Source organism: Leucopleurus acutus (genome assembly GCF_964270905.1).
Source record: "Leucopleurus acutus genome assembly, chromosome: 8".
NCBI classification, from domain to species: Eukaryota; Metazoa; Chordata; class Mammalia; order Artiodactyla; family Delphinidae; genus Leucopleurus; species Leucopleurus acutus.
The window spans coordinates 15146715-15155939 of NC_139151.1; the positions used below are offsets into that span (position 1 = coordinate 15146715).

At 39.0% G+C, this 9225-nt stretch overlaps 1 pseudogene across 1 annotated transcript in view; it reads right to left on the reverse strand.

The window, feature by feature from the left end:
• Nucleotides 1-9225, reverse strand: part of LOC309964907 (trehalase-like) — a 419483-nt pseudogene that overhangs the window by 364046 nt on the left and 46212 nt on the right. The gene's annotated exons all lie outside the window — the stretch shown is intronic.

The window sequence follows — 9225 nt, forward strand, 5'->3', positions numbered from 1 at the left end:
AGTGTAAATAACAAGTGGGTAATAGGCCAGATGACTGAAACAAGAACCTTGATTTAAAGGTTCCTGTTTGTGTCTCTGCAGCCAACTCAGAATGCACGCATTGGTTTGCTCTGAGCTTGAACTTCTGTGCAGGCAGAAGTGTCTTCAGTTGGACTTGGCAATTGCAGTTGTGGGAGAGCTCAGTGCATTGCTTCTCCTGGCATTCCTCATCTTGGGTAAGCAGTTTCTTTGTATTTCTTAAACAGTGACTTGAACTTTTCTCACTCAGAAGAAGGCTGGTTCTAAAAGTATTCATTTAATGGCAATCCTTTTGGATTGTGAGGCCACAATCACAGAGCTGTCAATTTCTGCAGGAGGACTGCCATAAGGTAGTCTAATGGGGACACGTTTCCTTTCTGTAGTGTAGATTAACTTGTGTTAAGATGCTCAGAGAAAAAAGGAGTAAAAGGTTTGCTCTTAATAAAAGAGTAAATGATAATGATAATGATGATGACGGTGATAAGGCTTTAGCTTTTTTTTTTTTAACATCTTTATTGGAGTATAATTGCTTTACAATGGTGTGTTAGTTTCTGCTTTATAACAAAGTGAATCAGCTATACATATACGTATATCCCCATATCTTCTCCCTCTTCTGTCTCCCTCCCATCCTCCCTATCCCACCCCTCTAGGTGGTCACAAAGCACCGAGCTGATCTCCCTGTGCTATGTGTCTGCTTCCCACTAGCTTTCTATTTTACGTTTGGTAGTGTATATATGTCCATGCCACTCTCTCACTTCGTCCTAGCTTATCCTTCCCCCTCCCCGTGTCCTCAATTCCATTCTCTATGTCTGCGCCTTTATTCCTGTCCTGCCCCTAAGTTCTTCAGAACAATTTTTTTTTTTTAGATTCCATATATGTGTGTTAGCATACAGTATTTGTTTTTCTCTTTTTGACTTACTTCACTCTGTATGACAGACTCTAGGTCCATCCACCTCACTACAAATATCTCAATTTCATTTCTTTTTATGGCTGAATAATATTCCATTGTATATATGTGCCACATATTTATCCATTCATCTGTCGATGGACACTTAGGTTGCTTCCATGTCCTGGCTATTGTAAATAGAGCTGCAGTGAACATTGTGGTACATGTCTCTTTTTGAATTATGGTTTTCTCAGGGTATATGCCCAGGACTGGGATTGCTGGGTCATATGGTATTCTATTTTTAGTTTTTTAAGGAACTTCCATACTGTCCTCCATAGTGGCTGTATCAGTCTACATTCCCACAAACAGTGCAAGAGGGTTCCCTTTTCTTCACACCCTCTCCAGCATTTATTGTTTGTAGATTTTTTGATGATGGCCATTCTGACTGGTGTGAGGTGATACCTCATTGTAGTTTTGATTTGCATTTCTCTAATGATTAGTGATGTTGAGCATCCTTTCATGTGTTTGTTGGCCATCTGTATATCTTCTTTGGAGAAATGTCTATTTAGGTCTTCTGCCCATTTTTGGATTGGATTGTTTGTTTTTTTGATATTGAGCTGCATGGGCTGCTTGTATATTTTGGAGATTAATCCTTTGTCAGTTGCTTCATTTGCAAATATTTTCTCCCACTCTGAGGGTTGTCTTTTTGTCTTGTTTATGGTTGCCTTTGTTGTGCAAAAGATTTTAAGTTTCATTAGGTCCCATTTGTTTATTTTTGTTTTTATTTCCATTTCTCTAGGAGGTGGGTCAAAAAGGATCTTGCTGTGATTTATGTCATAGAGTGCTCTGCCTATGTTTTCCTCTAAGAGTTTCATAGTCTCTGGCCCTACACTTAGGACTTTAATCCATTTTGAGTTTATTTTTGTGTATGGTGTTAAGGAGTGTTCTAATTTCATTCTTTTACATGTAGCTGTCCAGTTTTCCCAGCACCACTTATTGAAGAGGCTGTCCTTTCTCCACTGTACATTCCTGCCTCCTTTATCAAAGATAAGGTGACCATATGTGTGTGGGTTTATCTCATCTCTGGGCTTTCTATCCTGTTCCATTGATCTATATTTCTGTTTTTGTGCCAGTACCATACTGTCTTGATTACTGTAGCTTTGTAGCATAGTCTGAAGTCCAGAAGCCTGATTCCTCCAGCTCTGTTTTTCTTTCTCAAGATTGCTTTGGCTATTTGGGGTCTTTTGTGTTTCCGTACAAATTGTGAAATTTTTTGTTTTAGTTCTGTGAAAAAAGCCAGTGGTAGTTTGATAGGGATTGCATTGAATCTGTAGATTGCTTTGGGCAGTAGAGTCATTTTCACAATGTTGATTCTTCCAATCCAAGAAAGTGGTATATCTCTCCATCTGTATGTATCATCTTTAATTTCTTTCATCAGTGTCTTATAGTTTTCTGCATACAGGTCTTTTGTCTCCTTAGGTAGGTTTATTCCTAGGTGTTTTATTCTTTTTGTTGTAGTGGTAATTGGGAGTGTTTCCTTAATTTATCTTTCAGATTTTTCGTCATTAGTTTATAGGGATGCAAGAGATTTCTGTGCATTAATTTTGTATCCTGTTACTTTATCAAATTCATTGATTAGCTCTAGTAGTTTCCTGGTAGCATCTTTAGGATTCTCTATGTATAGTATCATGTCATCTGTGAACAGTGGCAGGTTTACTTCTTCTTTTCTGATTTGGATTCCTTTTATTTCTTTTTCTTCTCTGATTGCTGTGGCTAAAACTTCCAAAACTATGTTGAATAATAGTGGTGAGAGTGGACATCCTTGTCTTGTTCCTGATCTTAGAGGAAATGGTTTCAGTTTTTCACCATTGAGAACAATGTTGGCTGTGGGTTTGTCAGATATGGCCTTTATTATTTTGAGGTAAGTTCCCTCTATGCCTACTTCCTGGAGGGTTTTTATCATAAATGGGTGTTGAATTTTGTCAAAAGCTTTTTCTGCATCTATTGAGATGATCATATGGTTTTTCTCCTTCAATTTGTTAATATGGCTTATCACATTGATTGATTTGTGTATATTGAAGAATCCTTGTATTCCTGGGATAAACCTCACTTGATCATGGTGTATGATCCTTTTAATGTGCTGTTGGATTCTGTTTGCTAGTATTTTGTTGAGGATTTTTGCATCTATGTTCATCAGTGATATTGGCCTGTAGTTTTCTTTCTTTGTGACATCTTTGTCTGGCTTTGGTATCAGGGTGATGGTGACCTGGTAGAATGAGTTTGGGAGTGTTCCTCCCTCTGCTATATTTTGGAAGAGGTTGAGAAGGATAGGTGTTAGCTCTTCTCTAAATGTTTGATAGAATTTGCCTGTGAAGCCATCTGGTCCTGAACTTTTGTTTTTTGGAAGGTTTTTATTCACAGCCTCAATTTCATGGCTTATGATTGGTCTGTTTATATTTCTATTTCTTCCTGGTTCAGTCTTGGAAGGTTGTGCCTGTCTAAGAATTTGTCCATTTCTTCCAGGTTGTCCATTTTATTGGCATATAGCTGCTTGTAGTAATCTCTCATGATCCTTTGTATTTCTGCAGTGTCAGTTGTTACTTCTCCTTTTTCATTTCTAATTCTATTGATTTGAGTCTTCTTCCTTTTTTTCTTGATGAGTCTGGCTAGTGGTTTATCAATTTTGTTTATCTTCTCAAAGAACCAGCCTTTAGTTTTATTGATCATAGCTATTGTTTCCTTCATTTCTTTTTCATTTATTTCTGATCTGATCTTATGATTTCTTTCCTTTTGCTAACTTTGGGTTTTTTTTGTTCTTCTTTCTCTAATTGCTTTAGGTGTAAGGTTAGGTTGTCTGTTTGAGATGTTTGTTGTTTCTTGAGGTAGGATTGTATTGCTATAAACTTCCCTCTTAGAACTACTTTTGCTGCATCCCAAAGGTTTTGGGTCATCGTGTTTTCATTGTCGTTTGTTTCTAGGTATTTTTTGATTTTCCCTTTGATTTCTTCAGTGATCTCTTGGTTATTTACTAGTGTATTGTTTAGCCTCCATATGTTTTGTATTTTTTACAGATTTTTTTCCTGTAATTGATGTTTAGTCTCATATCATTGTGGTCAGAAAAGATACTTGATACAATTTCAATTTTCTTAAATTTACCAAGGCTTGATTTGTGACCCAAGATATGATCTATCCTGGAGAATGTTCCATGAGCACCTGAGAAGAAAGTGTATTCTGTTGTTTTTGGATGGAATGTCCTTTAAATATCAATTAAGTCCATCTTGTTTAATGTATCATTTAAAGCTTGTGTTTCCTTATTTATTTTCATTTTGGATGATCTGTCCATTGGTGAAAGTGGGGTGTTAAAGTCCCCTCCTATGATTGTGTTACTGTCAGTTTCCCCTTTTATGGCTGTTAGCATTTGCCTTAAGTATTGAGGTTCTCCTATGTTGGTTGCATAAATATTTACAATTGTTATATTTTCTTCTTGGATTGATCCCTTGATCATTATGTAGTGTCCTTCTTTGTCCCTTGTAAAGACTATTTTGTCTGATATGAAATTTGCTACTCCAGCTTTCTTTTGATTTCCATTTGCATGGAATATCTTTTTCCATCCCCTCACTTCAGTCTGTATGTGTCCCTAGGTCTGAAGTGGGTCTCTTGTAGACAGCATATATACAGGTCTTGTTTTTGTATCCATTCAGCCAGTCTTTTGGTTGGAGCATTTAATCCATTTACATTTAAGGTAATTATCGATATGTATGTTCCTATTACCATTTTCTTAATTGTTTTGGGTTTGTTATTGTAGGTCTTTTCCTTATCTTGTGTTTCCTGCCTAGAGTAGTTCCTTTAGCATTTGTTGTAGAGCTGGTTTGGTGGTGCTGAATTCTCTTAGCTTTTGCTTGTCTGTAAAGATTTTAATTTCTCCATCGAATCTGAATGAGATCCTTGCTGAGTAGAGTAATCTTGGATGTAGGTTTTTCTCTTTTATCACTTTAAATATGTCCTGCTACTCCCTTCTGGCTTGCAGGGTTTCTGCTGAAAGATCAGCTGTTAACCTTATGGGGATTCCCCTGTTTGTTATTTGTTGCTTTTCCCTTGCTGCTTTTAATATTTTTTCTTTGTATTTAATTTTTGATAGTTTGATTAATATGTGTCTTGGCATGTTTCTCCTTGGATTTATCCTGTATGGAACTCTCTGCACTTCCTGGACTTGATTGACTATTTCCTTTCCCATATTAGGGAGGTTTTCAACTATAATGTCTTCAAGTATTTTCTCAATCCCTTTCTTTTTCTCTTCTTCTTCTGGAACTCCTGTAGTTTGAATTTTGGTGCATTTAATGTTGTCCCAGAGGTCTCTGAAACTGTCCTCAATTCTTATCATTCTTTTTTCTTTATTCTGCTCTGTGGTAGTTATTTTCACTATTTTACTTTCCAGGTCACTTATCCGTTCTTCTGCCTCAGTTATTCTGCTATTGATTCCTTCTAGAGAATTTTTAATTTCATTTATTGTGTTGTTCATCATTGTTTGTTTGCTCTTTAGTTCTTCTAGGTCCTTGTTAACTGTTTCTTGTATTTTCTCCATTCTATTTCCAAGATTTTGGATCATCTTTACTATCATTACTCTGAATTCTTTTCCAGGTACACTGCCTCTTTCCTCTTCATTTGTTTGGTCTGGTGGGTTTTTACCTTACTCCTTCATCTGCTGTGTGTTCCTTTGTCTTCTCATTTTGCTTAGCTTACTGTGTTTGGGGTCTCCTTTTCCCAGGCTGCAGGTTCGTAGTTCCCGTTGTTTTTGTTGTCTTCCCCCAGTGGGTAAGCTTGGTTCAGTGGGTTGTGTAGGCCTCCTGGTGGAGGGGACTGGTGCCTGTGTTCTGCTGGATGACACAGGATCTTGTCTTTCTGGTGGGCAAGACTGTATCTGGTGGTGTCTTTTGGGGTGTCTGTGACCTTATTATGATTTTAGGCAGCCTCTCTGATAATGGGTGGGGTTGTGTTCCTGTCTTGCTATTTGTTTGGCATAGGATGTCCAGCACTATAGCTTGCTGGTCATTGAGTGGAGCTGGGTCTTAGAGTTGAGATGGAGATCTCTGGGAGAGCTTTTGCCGTTTGATATTACGTGGAGCCGGGAGGTCTCTGGTGGACCAGTGTCCTGAACTCGGCTCTCCCACCTCAGAGGCACAGGCCTGACACCCGATCAGAGCACAAAGACTCTGTCAGCCACACGGCTCTAGTTACAAACAATGAAGCAGGGCAGTCAGGCAGTTTAACACAGCTTGAGTTCAGCAACCACCTTGCACTACGATCTTCATTCAAATCTCAAAATGAACTCACATCAGATTTGTCCTTAGTCAGCAGAAGACTCTCAAACTCAACTGTGTTGCTTCCTCCTTCTTACACGTTTTCTCACATCACATCTTAGTTTATCACCTGCTCTACGCATCTTTAAATGGTTCTTACTCCTTCTTCAAGGCTTTAGCTTTTAAGTTGCTTGTGGCTTCGGGTAGAGCTGTGACTAGCTGTCCTTGGACTCATGGCAGAACTCTTCCTGCACTGTTTCTCTTCTCCCAGTCCTAGACAGGCCAATATTTAACCTTAAGAAGTCAGGAAGTTAAACCTCCCTAGAGAGCTAGGCTGTTGTCTATACTTGCCACACCCTCTGCATAGCCCTGATCTCAGGAAAGATGAAGTAGGATGGTTTAGATAGAACCCATTCTAAAGGAGAGAGCAAGAGTAATGACTCTCAAGGTCCCCTTCAAGTACAGGGTTGACCGATGTAACTGAGACTGTATTATAAGAAGCCGTGTAACCTATCAGTCTGTACTAAATGGTCTTGGAAGGAAAAACAAGGATGCATTTTAAGAGGTTCATGCCTCAGAGTGGTTATGTGGACTCGTATACCTAAAAACATCCAAAATCCTGGAGGTACACAGTGATGTGTAAATTGAGGGGACTTAGCCTTGCAGGTAGAGCAGCTGCCTGAGTGAGGGAGGGCAGTGAGGTTGTCTGTGTGCTCAGTGGTTGCTTGTCCTCACTAGGGGCAAATGCTTTGACTGAGAGAGAGAATGCCTCTCCCTTATTTTGTCTTGTAATATTATAATATTTGGGGGTCATTTCCACATCCTGTGTTGTAGTCTCATTGTCATGAGTCTCTTTTCTGAAGATCTTTTTTTCTGTTATAATTGTGCCAAGGACAACAATTCCCCTACACTGGGGAAAAGGGGGTCCTGATACTTACAACTCCCCAGGAGTGATAGAAAGTATTTGCCAAGAGTTATATTGTGAAAGAGCCATAAGCTCAGGTCCAAACATTTGGCCAACATGTGAGATAATTTACTATGCAGAATTATCTCAAGAACATGCTGGTGAAGAGATAAGTCAGTATCCGGGAAAGGAAGCAGGCTAAGTTGAGGATTCAATTGGAGTCTATCAAGGTGCTGAAGGTGCATCTGAATGCTTTGGTTAGATTTTTAGAGACTGAGATTAATATATATATATATACTGAATTATATATCTGAATGATAAAATTCTGAACTATATATATATGTGTGTGTAATATCTATCTATCTGTATTATATGATAGGAATTTCTGAATATTTGCCAACTAACTAGGAATCTTCAAATTTGACTAGTGTTCTTGGCCTGGTTAGGTGTTATTAGTTCATCTGATGAGTGGTCCCTGGGCTCCCACTCTGGGTCTTACTCTGCACTGGTGTTGGAGATGCACTGGCCCATAGCCACAGCTCTTGGCCTCGTGGGGGTGAGGGTGGAGAGCAAGACTTTAATCAAACAAGCATATAAGTAAATAGATAATTAGAAGTTGTGACAAATGCCCTAAAGGAAAGAGAAATGGTACTATTAAAACATGTGGCTAGGGTCTGCCCTCGGAAGGGTGGTTCAGGAGAGGTTTTCCTGAGGAAATTACATTTAATTTGAGATATGAAAGATGAACAGGAGTTAGCTAGGGGAAGGGGATGGGAAGAGCATTCAGTCAGGGGGAGCAGATTAATCTTGTTTTGGTAAATGAAGTTCAGGGAAGCTTTGCTGTAAAACATTGATTACTTTCACACACATGGAAGAGCAGTACAGGCTAGTAAAGAGACAGGCTCTGATCCAGAATGCCCGGGTTTGAATCCTGGCCTACCACTTGCTCTGTGTTATTAAGCAAGTCACTTCACCAATCCGTGCCTCAGTTTCCTCATTTGTAAAACCTCATGGGGGTTGTGAGAATTAAATTGGTTAATGTGTAGAGTGCTCAGACAGCGCCTGGCATATAACCTTCTCTAGTTTATTGAGTATCCACTACTGATTTCTAGCGTGGTGCTATATTAACTAGGGGGAAAAAGTCTGACCCTTTAATGTTAAAAATGAGGCCTGGGGAGACTGAGTGGTTTCCCAAATATCAAAGAATTAGTTAATGGAATGTCTGATCTGGGAAGATAATTTTTTAAAAACTTAATGCTTTTTATGTTAAATCATTGCTTCTCTATTCATTCACACAGAGTTCTAGTGGTGCATTTGAGTACTTAAGACTGAAAATGGGTATCTTCTATTTATCAGATTTTTCACACTTCTTAGAATTTGTTTGAAAATGGTTTGGGTGTGGCTCTGTGTGTCTTGAGGTTGGTGACTAGATTCAGAGTCTTTTTGGGGTCGCCGGTTTCCTCTTAGAAGAGAGTGGTGCATTTGCACGATGTCTAAGTTGATTTCAGTTTGATGGTTGTATTGGCAGCTGTCAGCACTTGTCCAGTATATGCCAGGCACTTCACCGATACTGTAACATGGGCGTGGGACACTCATAAATGAGACGCATATGGTCCTGCCCCTGAGAGTATAGATAACTCTACACTGTAATCAATGATTACTCCTCCGTGCAAATGGCGCACTGCTTTGGGGAATATATGAGAGCTGTTTGCTGGGCAGTGAAGGGAGCACAACCAACTCCCTGGAGAAGAACTCATCCAGAACACAACAGGGATCTTAGATATCTGAGATACGATGAATTAAAGTTATGATATAAAGGAAGCCCTTTATCATGCTCACCCATGTATGCGTAGGGTAAGGCATGTGTCATGCAGCAGGAATAAAGCTGTGGCTATCCTGAGAGCTTGTATTTTCATTAGAAGTACTCATATTTGGGGAAATTTAATGTGACTTTTGGTAATCTGAGTCAGTGTAATTGTTATCTACATTGTAGGGGAATTCAAGAACTGAAACTTAAGAAGTTTCCAGTTCATTCTGATTCATCATTTGCTGTTCTTGTAAAGGTAGATTCTCAGAACCCAAAATCTCCTCTAAGGCTACAAACTCTGTTTCCTATCTGA